We start from the raw sequence: 16,799 nt of genomic DNA, 5'->3' as shown, positions 1-16,799 counted from the left end.
TTATAAATTTCCTCTCAACTGACAGCAAACTTTCATACCTAGTGAGACAAAAACTAAATAGATGGTAAGGTCTTTAGAAGAATTTACCTCTAGAATAAACCAGAGGATTTTCAGAGTTTCTAAATAGTTTCTGATGAGGTGAAAATTTCTTTTGGATAAATCAATTGCTTATAAATTATCAAAGTATTCAGTCTAATAGGAAGATGATTTATATTAAAATCATGGTTAGGTTGTATATACCAATTCTAATCTAAGAGTTAGCTCCTCAATGATTTTCATACAATGTGCTAAGAGGGATAAATATGAAAAGGGCTTTCAAAGTTATGACCAACTTGAAGAATTTACATGGGCTGGAGGTGTGGCTCAAGTGGTAGAGCACCTGCCTAGTAAGTGCTACAGCATCTGAGTTCAAACCCCAGTACTGCCAAAAATAAATAAATAAATAAATAAATAAAAAGGATTTATAAAATCTGTGCAGACTTAAAGACTTCCTTGTCCCTTCATATTGAAGTATGACTAGGTGTTTCCATTTTGAAAGAGCTTTTCACAGGTACACTATAGATATCATGGACATAACTGAAAATGTACTGCTTTCTGAAAACTTGCTCTGAAAATACATTTCCCCCCCCAGAAGCTAATTTTCTTGACCTAAAAGGACATCACAGGACTATATTCTTTTCTTGATGACAAGATATTGCTGTAGCTTCCTATAATGATATTTATTCCTATGCACAAAGGGATGGTTTATAGCTAACCTTATGTGTTTATATATTTTACTAAGCCTGGTCTGGAGAAAGGCTCTGGTATAATAACTGACAGCTTGGATTTCAATTTCTGCCCCAGTTACTCTCCTTATAGATGTGTCTTTGTATACAGGTAGACACTCAAATGACTGCAGACCTTTCTGTACCCTAGGGGTTGCAATTTTTGTCAATCATTTTATCTGTATAAGAGAACCTGTCTGGATTGGGTGCATGGCTCAAGTGATAGAGTATTTGTCTAGCAAGCATGAGGCCCTGAGTTCAAAATCAAGCACACAAACAAAAGAGAACTAGTGCAGAGAATGGTGATTTCATCTTTATGTTAGTTGCTTTAGAATTATGGAGGAATCTAAAAGTTCACGAAACTAAGACTCCTTAGTTTGAGCTGTAGCTCCCTTGCTTTTGCCCATCATATTCCTCTATAAACCCTTTGTAAATGCACCGCTCAGCTCACCTACCTTGTAAGGCACTTGTTTCTTAGGTGTTGCTCTCTTATAGAGCCATCCCTGCTTCACCTAGCTTGAAGTCTTTCTGCCTTTTTACAGCCTGTGATTACATTGCCTCTTAAGGGAATTCATGCTTCCTATATAATGCTTACATTTTTTATGCTCCTAGTGTAGACACTATACTTGTCATCTTTTTATCATGCATGATTGTACTACAGGGGCTATGATAGCGACAATTAAAAATTCAGATTATTTATACCAAAGTTTAAAAGAAGCACACTGCAAAGGTAGTAGGGAAGGTATACTAGATGGCTGTGAGGAGAATTCAGTAGTCTGAATTATGCTAGTGAATTTCCATGGTCTAGAAACTATCTGGTTCAGAAACTATCTTGCGTAAGTCATGAATTCATCATAATGACTACTTATATAAGAACTCATGAGAAACTAGCATATACAGTGGGATGTCCACTTATTAATGTACCATAAGAAATAAAACTGTCATTCATCCAGCCTAACTAGCACATTCTTTCCCCCATAAACCAGTGGTTCTTAGTTGGGGGCAGTACTGCTTCTTAAAGTATGAGTTTAGGATATGGCGAGGTTTTCTTGTCACAATGACTGAGAAAGACTGGCCCTAGAGATTCTATAGTCTTGCAATATGTACCAGTGATGCACACAATAAGGAAACATGCACTCAAAAAGCTAGGTGTGATGGTGCATGTCTATAATCCCTGAGGCAGGAGGATTGTGAGTTCAACGTCAGCCTGGGCTACATAGCTGGACTCTGTCTCAAAAAACAAAAACAAGAACAAAACAAATAAAAGAACCTCATGCACTCAATAGTCAATAGCATTCTCTTAGAGAAATATTGTCATTAGAAATCCAATAGATAAAAACAAAACATAATCAAGAGACTGATGAATATGGAATCATGTTTAAAGAGATGAAGGTAGGATAATCATGGTATTTATGTTGTATAGGCCATTCTGAGATTGAATTAAAGATGTCTGCCCTTTAGGATGGTGTATCATGGAAGTAACATCTTGGAATGTGTCCCAACATAATAAAAGCCTCATATGATAAAATCACAATTAACATCACAAGCAACAATGTAAAGCTAAAAGATCAAAAGCAAGACAAGGCTGCCTACCCTCATCACTTCTATTCAACATAGTACTGGAAGTCCTCACCACAATAATTAGGCAAAAGAGTAAAACATAATAAATATTCAAAATGGGAATGAGAGAAATCAATTTGTTGCTCTTTGTGGATGATATGATCTCATATATATAGATAGATAGATAAAAAACAAAGACTCCACCCCCAAACTGTTAGAACTAATAAATGAATTTAGCAAAGCTGCAGTCTTCAAAATCAACAAAGTGGCTGGGTGCTGCCAACTCATGTGTGCAATCCTAGCTACTCAGGAGGCAGAGATCAGAAGGATCAAAGTTTGAAACCAACTTGAGGAAATAGTTCACAAGATGCTATCTCAAAAAATACCCAACCAGAAAAGGGCTGGTGGAGCAGCTCAAGTGGTAGATTGGTTCCCTAGCAAGCATGAGTCCCCGAGTTCAAACTCCAGTACTGCCCCCCACCAAAAAAAAATCATCAAAAAAAAAATCAAAATAGATACTTAGAAACTACTTTTGCCAAAAGCACTGGCTCCTCAGCTGGACCAAAAGCAGGAGAAAAGCTTGGCATCCCTGCTACCATTTTACAACTATTTCCTTTACTGAGTCTCTCTTTCCTGCAATTACCTTAGGTGACAAGAAGGACAGGACTGAAGCAATGATGTCATCACCACAATGAGGGACCAAAGCTACCCCAAGGAAATGATCAGGAATGGTAGAACTTCTGCAGAACAGATCACCTTCCAAATGATGACAATAACCTATAATGATGAGGCTGTACCCTGGAACAGGAGTAATCATCTCATAAGAACCAAATTGCCCCCATCAAGTGATGGCAGTGATAACTTCTCTGGGGGTGGTTTGGAACCCCTTGCAGAACTGAGATAATGATCAACTAGGCCACACTTTGCCTCACACTTTTTAATTACATATCTCTCTTTCTGCATTCCCCAATTCTTCCACTATTTAAACCAAAAGCTCATATCTGAACCCTGAAGATGGGAAGAACTGCTTGCTTTGTCTCTTTCTGTGGTATGCCTAGGCCCAGGTAACAAATCTATCCTCCACCACTAATCACTCATATCTTTATTTGGCACATTGGGACAAGTGATCCCAGTACTTGGGTCTCTGATCTAGAACTCATGGTCACAGAATCATTCACAATTTCTATATACTAACTATCTAAACCCTCTGAGAAAGGCACCAAAAAACCAACCACATTTACAATAGCACACAAAAAAAATCACAAAATACTCAGAAATAAATTTAACCAGAGGTGAAAGAGCTATACATTGGAAACTATAAACTACTGTTGAAAAACTGAACACACAAATAAATAGAAGATATTCCATATTGCAGTCAGAAGAATTAATGATGTTAAAATGCCCATATTGCCCAAAGTGATCTACAGATTCAATGTAATCCCTATTGAAATTCCAATGGTATTTGTCACAGAAACAGAAAAAAAAAATACTAAAATTTATGTGGAACCACAGAAGAATCTGAATAGACAAAGCAATCCTGAGCAAAAATATTGAGGCTGGAGGTATTGCTCTATTTGATTTCAAACTATATACAAAGTTAGCATAATGAAAACAGTATGGGGCCAGCCTACTGGCTTATACATGTAGACCATGTAGGAAATAAAATACAACACAAAAATAAACAAATGTATATATAGCCAACGATTTTTTGACAAGGGCACCAAGAATACACAATGGGGAAAGGACAGTCTCTTCAACAGATAGAGGTGGGAAAACTGAATAGCCACATGCAAAATGATTAAGTTGTCTTACATCATATGCAAAATTTTAAAATGGATTAAAGACTTACATGTAAAATCTGAAACCATTTTATGGTTTCTCCTAAAAGAAAACATAGGAATAAAGCTGCCTGTCATTGGTTTTGGCAATGATGTTTTGGATACCAAAAAACACAGGCAATGAAAGCAAAAATGAAAAAGAGGGCTTATACCAAACTAGAAAGCTTCTACATAGCAAATGAATTAACAGAATAAAAAAGTAGTCTAGAGAATGGAAGGGAATATTTGCAAACCGTATATCTGATAGGTGGTTAATATTCAAAACATGTGAGGAACTCATATAACTAAAACTGTAAAGCAAACAGCATGATTAAAAATGGGTGAAAGACCTGAATAGACATTTTCCTCAAAAAGGAAATGTTCAAAGGTATATGGAAAGGTGCTGAAAACCACTAGTCACCAGAGAATGAAAATTAAAATCACAGCAACAGATCACCTCATCCTGTTAGGATGACTTTAATGAAATAGACAAGAGATAACAAGTGTTGGTTGGCCAGGCTGTAACAAAAAGGGAACCTTGAACACTGTTGGTGGGAATGTAAATTGGTACAGACTTTATGGAAAACAGTATGCAGGCTATTCAAGAAAAAAAGAAAACTATCGTATAATCTAACAATCCTACTTCTGGGTATATCTCCACAGGAAAGGAAATCAGTATCTTGAGGATATCTGCACTCCCATATTAAATGCAGCCTTATACACAGTAACCAAAATAAATTAAGCTAAGAGTCTGTTGATAAATGAACCAATAAAGAAAAGGTGATAGAACGGGATATTATTCTGCTTTAAAAGGAAAGAAAATCCTGCCATTTGCAACAACATGGATGAAACTCAAGGACATATGCTATGTGAAATAGGTGAGGCACAGAAAGGCAAATACCATGATATCACTTATATGTGAAATAAAAAAAAGTAGAATTCACAGAAATGCAGTAGAACAGTGGATGCTGAGGGGTGGGAGAGATAGAGACATGAAAATTTCATATATATATATATATATATATATATGGTCTCACTATGCAGCCCATGTTGGCCTGGAACTCACTATGTAGTCCAGGCAGGCTTTGAACTCATAATCCTCCTGCCTTAGCCTCTAGAGTGCTGGAATTATAGGTGTGCACCACCAGAACAGGCTACATTGCATAGTTGAATACATTCAATATTTATTAATAAATTAAATATTTTAAAATAAAAATGTAAAACAAGTATCAATCACCTATTAAATACAAAAGTAATATCTCCTTCATTTACATATGTGTACATAGTACCTCTTTGTTTTTATCTTCTATTTTTTAGTATCTATTATGCTAAAATACATATAATATAAAAATGACTATTTTAACCATGTTATGTGTATAACTCAGTGGTATTAAATATATTTACAATGTTGTACAACTACTGCCATCATCTATTTTTAGAACTTTTTCATCATTCTTAACTGAAACTCTACCCCTCTAAACAGTAACTCCTTGGTAGTCCCTGCTTCTAGCCCTGCTAATGGCTTTTCTAGCCCAGTCACGGTAATACATGAGTTGTATGTATATGCACTTAAGTCTTGAGTCCTGGGGAAACTTTTTCTTTAAGACTGATTTTGCATCTAATCTTGCTCATTGTGTATGACTTTTAAAGTTCAACTCTTAGATTTTGGCGAGCACCTGGCTGTCTCCTCTGCCTACTATGTTTTAACGGTTCATTTAACTTTGGAATGTTTTCTAAGACTTTTCATGGCAGATTTGCCTTCTTGATTATTTCTGTTTTCACCAATATTAAAGTGAGACTGTGCTTCTGGAGAAACCAGCTGCTGTTATATGCCATGTATCCCCTCCACACATTCTGGGTGATCTGGTGGAGGGAGTGGGACTACGGTTAAACATTAAATTGATAACATCTTTAATTCTGACAGCAGGAATTCCTATGGTGGGAGAAACTGATTAGAAAACAAGAGCTATAATTTTAAAATCTAAGCAAAATTGTCCAGACACAGAACTCAAAACCAGTAGCAGGCACAGAGAATGAGAACATGAGGAAACTCCATATGGTACTGTTGTAATTAATTGATTACAGGGCTGTAAGATGATTACATTGCCAGATTAATGGTACTGAAGCTGAAGGTCTTTGCTATCTACCCTGAGCACAAAAAGTTCTGACGACAATACTTGAGCTGCTTGTCCCATCAGTGAAAGGGGAGGAGAGAGTCTGGCACTGTCTGCGCTATTGATTTGGATGACACATGTTCTCTGAACCACCTGGAGGGATTCTGTGTAGACTGAATGAAATCCAAAGGTCAGAGAAAAAAAAACCTGATAAATATAATTGCAATTTCCTTGCAGCACCATATTTGATGACAAGACATTTGACACAGTGACAACTTAATATGTGGGACGAGGGAGAAAGACCAGACATACTGTCCATCTGCAGTAATTGATCTGCTGCAAGTTCCCAATGGGTACAGGGGACAACTCTCATAAATAGCTTCTTCCTGTAACCCAAAGGGAGAAGGTGAAAGACCTTGTTCATTTTGGTGAGGTTTCTTATTTCTCTCCTTAAGACAGGCAGACATAATGGCATCAAGCAGAGTGATCAGAAGATGCTGGGTGATGTTGAGGCAATCAAACTAAACTTTCTGAATAAGAACTCAATCTCCCTTAGGTCAGGTTTACAAAACTGCAATTATCTTGTATGACATTCAAATAAATCTCCATTTTGGAAAGGATTAGGCATATTTTTGAAAAGTGAGTTTGGAAATGAATGATTCAGAAATTCTCCATTTGGTGTGTATTGTGGGGAAAACAAAGCTGATTCCTAAATTATCAATTTAATTTAGAGTTCCTTATTACCTAAACAAGTGGTTCTAAAAATTCTATATAAATTTCTTAATATATAACACAGCACATGATATAGTTGTTAATTAATATTTGAAGGATTGAATCAATGAATTAATTACTCAATCAATGAATACCTCTAGGTAGTTCAGAGAACATATGTCATCCAAATCAATCGGCCCAACCAAGCTTGACTGCTTTCCCCTCCTTTCACAGAGAGAAAAGACAGCTTATGTATTGCAGTTGGAACTTTTAACTCCTGAGATGGGTAGCAAAAACTAGGTAGATGTTAAACAGATCATTCAATATGGTACTCTGGAATTCCAGGGAGAATTCTGGGCTGGAAATAAAAACTTGGACTTCTCCAGGATTTAGACATGTTATAAGGCTATAGACTAGATGAGAGTATTCAAGAAGAGGAGAGGACACATACAGAGGCCCAAAAACTGGACTCTTGAGTTAGTTTAGAGGTTGTAGAGAGGAGAAGCATCCCATAAACATACTGAGAAGTGGCTAGTGTTTGGTGTGTGAGGGAGCAGGTGGTAGAAGGAATACCAGAGAATTATAGGGTATTGGACATGGGTTTTAGATGGAGAAATGATCTACTTCTGTGTCAAATCCTGCTGAAGGGCCCAGCTGAAGAGTGAAAGCTGGTGATTAGATTTGACAATCCATCGGTCATTAACCTTATCAAGAATGGTTTCAGGGCACTGGAGGGAAAGACTCCTGGTTACCACAGCTTGAGAGACGGTGGAACCATTCATAGAAATGCAGTGCATTGTGGAGACATGTTTCAAGATAGGGCAAAATAGTAAGATCAGATTCAGATCTGCTCAGAGTTTGAGATCTAGTGGGATGGTTGATACTCTGCATGGAGATTATGTTGTTTTGAAGTCAAACGAATCTACAGATGACTTTTAGGCACTTACTCATCTGTAATCCTACAGGCAATTTAATGATCATAACTTTTATTTCCTTTAAGGGGAAACAGCTTATAAATAGTGAGCTGCAATGTCTGGGGGATATTTCAACATGGTATATCTAAAACACTTAACACATATTAGGTACACAATAAATGCTAGCTGTAACTGTAATTGTATTGGTAGAGATGCCTAAATATGGTTGCTTAGAAATCCCCATACTGACTCAGGCTGAGCATCCCTAATCTGAAAATCTGAAATTCACAATGCCCTGTAACTCAAGTTTCTTTTTGAGTATAAACTCCAGAAGTAGAAAATTCTCTACTATGGAACTTTGTTTTTTCTACAAAATTACTAAAAATATACTTTATTACTTCAGGCTATGTGTAATGAGGTATATATGGAACAGAAATAAATTTCATATATAGATCTGGGTCTGCTCTCCATATTTCATTATGTATATGTAAATATTACAAGGTCTCAAAAAATCCAAAATCCAACTCTGGTTCCAAGTATTTTGGATAAGGAATACTCAAACTGTATTGTATGTAATTCTCTTTAGGATCCTAGAGTTGAAGTGAACTCTAATAGGTTAAATAGCAATTGTAAAGAAGATAGTGAGTTGTTTAAAATTAACTAATACACACTTGCAGCATATTGACAAAATAATAAAATACAATATGACTGAGTCACTAATAATGAACATGTAAAATATAAATGTAGTATTTGCGTGGATTATGGAATGGTAGTCATGGTATGCTGCATATCTAAAAATCAAGTTATAATCCAGGCATGGTGGTACATACCTAACCCCAGTACTTAGAAGATGAGGCAGGAGGATGGTGAGTTTGAGGCCAGACTGGGCCACATAGGGAGACCATTTCTAAAAAAAAAAAAAAAAAAAAAAAAAATCAAGTCATAAATCCCATTGTTGTCAATATGTGTATAGATCTAAGAATGCATAGGATGAAACCTCTCTGATGGTTTACCATTTATAAAACAGTTTCTTATCTGATGAAATCTTACCAGAGCACCATCAGTTCTTATTATTAGGTCTATTTTACAGACTGGAAATTAAGTGACTTGTTCAATGTCACAGAGATAGCAAAGCTGGCTCCCAATCCCATGCTCCAAATTTTTATGGTACATTGGTTGCCTCAAGTTCCAAGACAGTCTATTAAAAGTTTAAAACCCCACGGGAAGCCGTGAGTCCAGACAGGCTCTATCCCTATCCTGGGAGCCTCCTACCTTAGGCTTTAGATAATGCTGTTGTGGGAAAATGTAGTTCTCATGTGCATCTATTTTCTTCCTCAGTTGTGAGCACTCCTGCTTCTGCTGTAAGAAGCTCCATGCTGCAAGGCAGCTGGATGCCTTTCCTGAAAGACAGGGTGGCAGCATGGCCTTCATGTTGAGTGACTTTCAGAACCTTTCTGGCATTGGGGTGCAGAGCTGGCAATTACTTAGGTCTTCCTTTGCCGATGTAAAATTTTCTTTGGTTCACCCTTTGTTTAAGAGCCTCCATATGTGGACTTTAGATCTAGGGCAAAGGCAGCAATGTTGTAGGACTTGGGGCACACACTAAGGGGAGAGCACTTATGGGAGGTATGGGGATAGGTAGGAAACCCAAAACTTGAAAGTGCTTGATGTTCCTGCTGCAGAGGAGCTAATACAGTAACCTCAAAATGATAGAGGTCAATTTGGGAAGGTGATTGGGAAGTAGTGAAGAGGTCAGGTAGAGATGAATCAATTCAAGTTGTAATACACTTGTGCATGGAAACAATGCTAGGATCTCTCTGTATTGCTATCCTTATCTCAACTAGCAAAAACACTTTGTCTTTCTTATTATTGCTTGTGTTTTCTCTTCAACAAAATTAGAGAAAAGGGCAGAACAGGTTCTGCCTGGAAGCAAGGGGGCTGGGGAGAGAAGGAGGGAATGGGGTGGGGAGAAGGGGGAGAAATGGCCCAAACAATGTATGCAGATATGAATAAAAAAAAAAAAAAAGAGCCTCCAGCATAGGGATCCACGACATGTGTGGTGTGGCTAGTTTGGGGGTTAAAATCTCAGCATTCCAAAACAGAACTTCTTTGTCAATAATGCCTTGACATTCACACATATGCTGATTTTGTTACTTGCAAAAAGTGATTTCTAATGAAAGTAAACCAATAGCACTAGCTAGAGACATGGGTCAATTTTAGTGTTGAAATATATGCACATGAATGAATGAAACCTTCCTCGTGAGACCTTTTCATCTGGAAAATTAAAACACTTCCTGGAGCTATACAGAAAACGGTAAAAAAAAAAATTTACCCAATTAATTTAGGTCAGGTGTACATGAACAAAATTTACCCAGCAGTCCAGATGCCTTCTCTTTTTCAAAGGAGAGAGCAGATTCATTTTTCATTTTTATTATCAGTTATAATAACATTTGGCTCAACTCTAAGCCTCTGCATAGATTATATGATCTTTATAAGATGGTTACTATTATTCATATCATTGTATGTACGAATTGTAGGGAAATCCACGTTAGAGTGATTAAGTAACCTGACCAAGATTTTACAGCTGGGGAGTGCATTCGTCACTTAATATTTTTCTGTTACGTACCAAATACTGTGCTAAGTTTTTAGGATATGACAAAGACAAGACAAGGCAAATCTCCTGTTCTCAGGAGTGTACAGTCTAGCATAGAAGACAAACTCTAAACAAATAATTGCATCTTCAAATATTATAAAGGGCAAGTTCGGGCTGTAACATAAACAATAAATCATCTTGATATCTATGAAGGTCTCCGGGTAGAGTTGAAACCAATTTGTGCCATGCTTCTCCACATTTGCAAGGAATGGACATGGGATTCAAATGAGACCCTTGATGAGGTGTCACAGGTGCCCTCTTAGATTCTTTCCCAGATTATGCAATGCTACCAGGACAATGGGAGCTCATTTTGCTAGAAGGCAGTCTGTTCCAGTATCCCTGGGCTCAAGTGGCAAGCACAGAGGTGGGCAAAGGACCAGATTAGATGTCAGTAGCACACAAACCTGCTACTCATTGCAAACAGTGGCAGTCCTAACTGCTGAGCACAAGATGCTGTATAACAAGCTGCTGATGTGTGAGGGGCTTCCTAAACTCATTTGACAAATTGAGGCCCATTGTCAATTCTCCTTCAGCAAGAATCAATGAAGCACAGAAGAAAAATTACTCATTCTGGATGATACAGATGCCAAACAACCTGAGTCCACACAAAGGCAGCCAAAAGGCTTCACTGGTCTAACTTTACCAACCCCTATGGCAGAACCAGAATGCTGAGCACAGGCCTGTGGAGATGGGTGCACCACACTTGTGTACATGTTTTTCTTCTAGGGAAGAGAACTCTCTGGGGGGAGGCACATCCATTTTAATTCCAGGGATCCTTGCAATTGCACATGCTCAACAACTCCATCAGGTAGGTAACTATTTAAATTTAATGTAAATACCTCTGTGAAGCAAAATGTCTCAAACTCTTCCCAACAGGTTTTAGATATTCGAGCTAGTAAGTTGTCATGTTCAAATGTGATAAGATGTAATCATTTTAAGACCTAAGATAAATACCCAAATTTTCTTTAAAGGTTGCTTTTCATTTTTCTATGGTAGATTTACAGAAAGAATAATCTTGCTTACAGATGATCATTTGCTTGTCAGTATTAGAGTCTAGAGGTTGTTACCAACTGAAACAGACTTTGATGAACTTATGCAAAGGGGGGAGTTTTTTGAATGAATGTGGGTAGCTGACAATGTGGAGGAGAAGGTTAACAAACACAACATGAAAAGGATAGCAACTAGCAGTGGCTCTGTGGATCTAGAGAGTAGAATTTCAGGGGCAGGATCCCCAGAGAGCCATTATCAAAAGACTGCTCTAGGCAGAACCTAGAGCCTGTCAGAAAATTCTGATTCTGGGAAGAGGGTGTGGTTGACTTAGCTTGTGCCTGCTCACACCTCTATGCACTGGGCAGACAAAGGCAGGGCACTCAGACTGGACAACCTAGAATGTTGTACATAACAGGAAAGGAAATTCCTGAAAAAAAAAAAATCAACTGAGGTGCCATTATCAGAAAAAGGAGGACTAGATGTTGGGCAGAGAAAAAAACAAACTTCTTAATATCCAAATTCCTTTGGGTATTATTTCATCTATGAACCTAGTAGAAATTCACCTGATTCTCCAGCTCATTCTTTTTGGTTTGCCTGACAGGAGTAGGATCCTTTTGAATGTGCTTGAGGTCTCTGCAGAGGTAGCATTTAGTTGAGAATGTAAAACAAGACGGAGACAGCCATAAAAGATCAGACAGAAGTAGATTTTAGCAAGAGGGGAAAGTAAGTGCAAAAGCCCTGAGGCAGAAAAGAGCTTGATGTCTTTGAGGAACTAAAAAGCCAATGTGAATGCAGTTAAGTAAAAGAGCTGGCAAGAAGCAGATGTGGCTGGAGAGAGAAGCAGGGGCCTACTGTATGTGACATTGCAGGACATGGCAAGGGGAGAGTATCTGAAGTGAGCAGGAAGCCACTGGGGATTACTGGTGTCTACCCTGGAGCAAGATACTTACTACCACAGAGCCTCAGTTTAATTTATCTTCTTTAAAATGGTCTAATACACAACACCTTACCAAAGAAAGCTGTGTTTTAGAATTGAGGATTTCTAATATTAAGAAATGTGCTATAGTACTTTATTTTCTATAGCATTCCAAGAAAAGTCTAATGCAGTATACACAAACCCAATGTACTATTATTTCTGTGATTAGAAAGGTGATAAAAACAAAGGCTAACCCAGAGCATCAGTTTGTTTTTGCCACCAAATGAGCTTGCTGCATACCCATTCAAGATAAGTGAATAAATCAGTAAGTAGAAGAAGAAAAGAGAAAGAAAGGCACCCTATGCTTCCACAGCCTTTTGGGCTTCAAAGTTACAGAATTGGAATGGCAGGTCTGTACCTCTAAGGTAGTTTTCCTGGGTGCCTGGCTCATACTGGAGTCAATAAATACTTGTTTGCTTTACTTTTTCTATAACTCCCCCTTCACCACCATTTCCCTGTAGGTCATGATACTCAAGGACACCACAGTGAGTACAAAGCACTGCCACCCAGTGTTTTTACTGTTTTATCTGCTACACTTTGCATCATGATCTTGAGTGCCTTCCTCTCTCCAGGCACTGTGGGCGTGAACATATGTGCAGGTCTGTAGATCACGGAGCTTGTCAGGTCTGCAATATAATGGGACCAACAGGGAACACCAGCAGCAGCAAAATCCCGCAAAGAGAACAAACCTTCCCTGAGTTTCTAGGTCAGAACCTACTCTAACAAAGTGAGCAATGCAAGCTCCTTTATATAGTAACTTGTTTAATTAAAATAACAGATGTTACTATTATACAAGTCCTAGTGAGCTGCTCTTTAATTGGACACTCATTCACATGGCTTGTGACTGGTAAAAACCAGTTCAAACAACCATTTCCCTCCTATGAGTTTTTTTCCCCTACAATTAAATTGAATAAACAATGCACGTAGTGTACATTCATTTAATGGAGACAGCTTTAATGGTACAGGAGTTTAATATGAGCAATAATGTTAGAACAGAATAATTTCCTAGTTTAAAAGGCAAGTTTAATTCTTGGTTTTATCTATAGGCACTAAGTTAGGCTGACAATCAGCTGTTAGGGAAAAATGGCAAAGAAAATCTTCACTTGGGTGTTTTTAGATGTCTGGTATTTATAGTGGAACAGGGAGAGATCTGGCTGAAGCTTTTATGTTCAGATTTTAATATAATCTGGAAAGAGGGGTAATTGACAACCTGTCATTCCTGTCAGTGTGTTAGAGAAAACAAAGACAAGATGGCAAAACAAAAACCTAAAAAACAATAACAGTGGATTAGCACAATCTCCAGGGAAGACAAAATACAACGTTTCCACAATTTAACCTTTCATGGGAAAAATAGAAAGAACGATGTACTACACATAAGAAAATAGGATTTTGGCCAGACCTCCTCAGAGAGTCAGAGAAATTCAAAACTTTCTTGTCCTTCCTAAATCTAATTGTTAACATAAAGGGACAGAGCCAGACATAGACCTACAAATACCATTGCCCACAAGAGGTAGACAGATATCAAAAATGGATAAAGTGGGTGAGAATGTTTTTATGACACATTTTACTTATATTTGAAAACACAGGAATATTCAGTACAGGTATAATAAGACATACTAATTTTCTACATATTTCTTTAAAATGTAAGACCCTTTGATCAAACTTACTTATTTTCAGTTTTGATAGAGAAATGGGTACCAGAAATATCTTATTTTTATTGCTGTTCTACTGGAAGTAAAACAACAATGAAAGAGCAATGACTGAACAGTAACTGAAACTGTATCTCAGTGTGGAAGACTGAGGTTGTGTGGCTAACTGGAGACTTCATGTTCTTGCTGAAAGGGTAACTTTTCCTTGGCTCTGGCTAATAATTGCCATATAGAAATGTAGGTAGACCACTGAAGATCATTCAGCTTTGTAAGAAGTCTGGACACATGACATTTTCCAAATTGTATTTGTAGGAATCTAATTAAAAATATTAAGCATGATGTTGGCTAATATGTTGTGCTTTTCAAAGAAAACTGGACTCAGTGAACCCTTGGCTAGATGACTTCTGGTAGTGTTGTTCTGGATTGTAAACCCTATTCTTGCCAGAAAACTTTCTTGCTTTGCAACAGGAAAAGGTTTCTTTAGTTTGGACATACTGTCCCATGAACACATACAAATCATAGTTATTTGTCAGACTATGAGCCATCTAAGTTTAGTTTTCCCATAAATACAAAACAAAGGTGGTAGGGAAACAAATGATTCCCATGGGTTTAAAATCCATGTACCACAAAATGTTTGGGAGGTTGTTTTAAAGTCATACCCTTGTACACATAGATTCTTGTACATCCTATGCTTCCTTTCTCCTTCCTCAGTCTCTTTTCCATCCCTACTTCTTCTGAGATTAGGGTGGAATGAGCCATTCTAGACAATAGGGATGTGTTCCATCCACCAAGAGATGCTGGGAATAGAAGCAGGTTGAAAAATATCAATGTATCTCTAAAGCTTCACCTAGCTGTAAAATCCTCATAATCAAAGATGATATCAATTACATGAAAAGATAAACATCATTCAAAGAAGGAGAGAATCTCTGAACCCTACTCATATTTTTTTATTTTGTAGAAAACATTTTTAGCAGTAAAATACTCTAGCTCATTTTTGAAAATTCCCAAATGAATTGGAATGGATAAGTGCATAACTAGATGTGGTGATGTACATATAACATTTTTCTATTAATCACTTTTTGGAGGGCCCAACACAAATCCACCCACTGGGAAATCAATATGTGTCAAGTTAGGCTAACTAAACTAAACTGGCCCTTTTTTCATTCAGCTCAAAGCAAGGACAAGACACTAACTCTGGTATAAAAATCAGAAACTACTCTAGGAGGCTGTCTTCTGTCTGGTATAAAAAAGTGCTTTTCTCCAGATTTGCCTCCTTGTCTCCTTCCTTCCCTTCCTGTCTTCCATAAGGATCAGAGAGCTTTTATAACTTCATCTAGGGAAGGGGGGAGAATGGAATGAAATGACTGATAATCTTAGACAAAAGTAAAGGAAGAGTGTATAGGGTTGGGTGGGAGGAGGAGTCACACAGATAGCTTTAAGAGGTAGTGGTTGATGGGAAAGAACTCGGGATTCATGAACAGGACATCCCCAAGAGTCTGAAAAATGGGATATTATATACATAACTCTTTGATTTGGCCTTCTAAAGAGAGGGTTGGAAAAACAAAATCAGGCAGAGGATTTTCACTTTGATGTCTTACCATGAAATATTGTCTATCTATACAGATTATCCTTTGAACACAACATGAAATTCCAGCAGATTCCTCTGGGCATTCTGTAGAAGACTAATTGGCTAACATGAGACATTTTCAGATGATCACTAGTTCCAAATGTTTCTTCCCATGATAAGGGTGCCATTCAGATATTTCTTATAATTACATGAAAGTGTACTCTACTCAGATTCCCTGTTCAGCACCAAATACATTCCACCCTTGAAACTCTGTTCAAGGATACTGCTTGCTGACAACCTTGTGTCTCTCATGAACAGCCCTCTGCCATGGTGAACTGCCTCCATTAATGTTATGCTCTTTCTAAGGGATAGTCTGAGGTCAATAAGTATCTGAGCCAGGGATTAATGGAACAGGCCACCCTTCTTCAACAGGGAACAACTCTAAAGGGCTATTCCAACTTCGGAGCTGTCAATGGGATTGACTGAAGTGTACTTGCAATCCAGTAGCAGAGTAGCTTCTCTCTTCTCCCAGTACTTCCTTTCTTTCTTCCACACAGCCTATTCCCAGAGAGCACTCCCCAGTATGTTTTCCATATGTAACTTTTCAGCTCAGAGTCTGCTTCAGGATTCACACAGTTGCCTCATACAGGTTTCAACAAACTTCAAGGGCTTTTCATATTATTATTTTTCACTTCAATTCAGTTGTATATACACACACACACACAGAGGCAGTACTAAGGGTTGAAAAATCAGGGCCTTGTGCTTGCTTACCAACCAGTCTACTCCTTGAGCCACTCCACCAGCCCCAGATATATACTAACTAAGGATGAAGGTCATCATTTCAAATTTTAAACTATTGGGGGAAAATGGAATGAAATGACCGATAATCTTGGACAAAAGTAGAGGAAGAGAGTGTAGGGTTGAGAGGAAGGTAGAGACACAGCCAATTTTAAGAGACAGCTGTCAGGTGGGCTGACTCGTGAACAGGGCATAATATATTCATGTTATATTCAGTGTTCTTACAGTTTGCTTTGCTTGGGGAAAGTGTTTAATAGTGTAGCATTGGAGAAAAACATGCATTACA

At 37.8% G+C, this 16,799-nt stretch overlaps 1 protein-coding gene across 10 annotated transcripts in view; it reads right to left on the bottom strand.

The window, feature by feature from the left end:
* Cntn4 (contactin 4) overlaps positions 1 to 16,799 on the bottom strand; it is a 905,834-nt gene that overhangs the window by 98,398 nt on the left and 790,637 nt on the right. The window lies entirely within an intron of this gene.

The sequence above is a fragment of the Castor canadensis genome, chromosome 10, assembly GCF_047511655.1.
Source record: "Castor canadensis chromosome 10, mCasCan1.hap1v2, whole genome shotgun sequence".
NCBI lineage: Eukaryota > Metazoa > Chordata > Mammalia > Rodentia > Castoridae > Castor > Castor canadensis.
This window is presented reverse-complemented; position numbering and strand designations above follow the sequence as displayed.